The sequence below is a fragment of the Rhagoletis zephyria genome, unplaced genomic scaffold, assembly GCF_001687245.7.
Source record: "Rhagoletis zephyria isolate East Lansing unplaced genomic scaffold, Rhagoletis_zephyria_1.1 Rzeph_scaffold_03185, whole genome shotgun sequence".
Lineage (NCBI taxonomy): Eukaryota > Metazoa > Arthropoda > Insecta > Diptera > Tephritidae > Rhagoletis > Rhagoletis zephyria.
Genome location: NW_016160268.1, coordinates 48,811 through 50,893, shown reverse-complemented (window position 1 = coordinate 50,893; position 2,083 = coordinate 48,811).

The window sequence follows — 2,083 nt, the reverse complement described above, 5'->3', positions numbered from 1 at the left end:
AAAAGGTTTCACATGCAAATGGATTTTAACAATTCAGAATTTTTGTGAGAAAAAATTAAAAATATTTGACATTTTCGAGACCAAATAATTTGAAAATAAATCAAATCAGCTGCTCTACTGATACTACCTGTTCAATGTACCTTGGAAGACTCCCTTCATGTATTGTTACGGTGACCATCCGTCCTGTATTATACGGGGCAGTCTTGTTTGACCCATTGCCCTGGTAATTTTTTTATTTTATACGGGACGCCAAATGTTCTGTATTTCTTTTAATGTCCCGTATTTGTTCCGTATTCGGTGTTTCGACGCCTTAACGAGTTTTAAGTGATATTGGTAAATGGTCCTAATTTTCTCCATAAACAGTTATTGTTTTCTAATCTGAATGCCTGTGATTCGAATCGAGAAATACATACAGTGACCAAAATAGAAATTAGGACTCGACATTTTATTTAGTAAGTTTTGGCTATTTTTCCCTAGTTTATTTAATGTTTATTATTTATTTTATGAAAGTAAAGCTCTTTTCCTAACAAAAATCATATAATACCGAATTTCCAACTTTGTACAAAAAACTATAAAAACTAATTCTGCAAGTTTCACCAAAATTTCAATCTTCTTAATTAGAATTACTAGAAAAATATTTGGTTTGAAGTTTTGTAATTCATTAAAATAGAATATTATAAAGTGCGAGTGGAAAGTGCTGCCCATTTGCTTCTCTTTTAAAAAAATGGTCGAACATACTTTGTATGAAAAAAATGCGTAACACCGTCAACATAGAAAATTTCGAAAAATTAATGGTAAGCCTTAGCGACTTAAAGTTGCACTTTATTATACTAAAATTTAACGACATTTTTTACCAAATATTACGTGGTCAAAATCTCGAGAAAATTATCCTACAAATTTGTTATGTTACTATAATTATACTTTAAGTTAAGTCCTTATAAGGATATTGTTTCAGGGCTAATACATCTAGGATCATTGAGGAAGGCTTTAAGATCTGTAAGCTTGTGGAGCAAATTTTAAAAGTTATTTTTTATCCCGTATTCGGCTCTCGTAAATATGGTCACCGTATGTATTATATGTACATATACATATATGTATATAGATTTGAACAAACCCTGGTATTTGGGTATAGGGGTTATTAAAATCCAGGTAGGAGTTTCAAAACTGTCTCATTCGAATATACACAGCTCTGGAATACTTGATTTTTAACTTTGACTTTTATTTTTGCCTGAAAAAATAAAAGTCAACAATTACCGATTATTTTCTGCTCAAAGAAATAAAAGGCAAATTTTAACTTTTATTTTTGCCGTAAAAAAAATAAAAAGTAGAAATAATCGGTATTATTTCCTCAAAGTGATAAAAGTCATATTTTTAAAAGTCATGGAGGAATCAGAATCTACAATGAGAGACGAGTCTAATGGTACCTTTGAAAAAGCTATAACATAATTTTTTCACTATGCCTTTTTGATATCAAAAATTTTAAAATAACTTTAATTTTCAGTCTCTGCAAATAACAATAATTTGAGGTAGCGTTTATGAATTTCCAAAAACAAATTTGTTGAACCACTCTAATATACATACATACATATATATAAATTATATACACATGTGTACATATTTCATATTTGAAATAGACGCAACCATTGGGCCCGTTACAGGCTGCAATTTAGTTTGGCATCCCCGGAGTTCCGCATTAAGGTAGCTATGGAAGGATAGAGGGAGTTCTCCTGATTGCAAATATATATACTTTTAGCCGCAGCAGGCTTCTAGTTTTTAAGTTATTTGTTGTTAAAGTTTGTAAATTGAACTAACCTCTCGGCGCTATTTCACACAATAAACACTTTATTTATGTACACCCTCCTCAAAATAGTTACATTAAAACCCCGGCATGAGATTTCCACTTTAATATACAATTCTTAATTAATTAATTAAGTAAAACGCGTTTATAAATGTTTTCACAAACGTTTGCACATTTCACAAACAAGCAGAAATAACAATGGCTGACAGTAACACAAAATGTATGCTACCATACGTTAAAACCAGTAATTTTTAGCAAAAAAAAAACCGACTTCAACTCCCATAT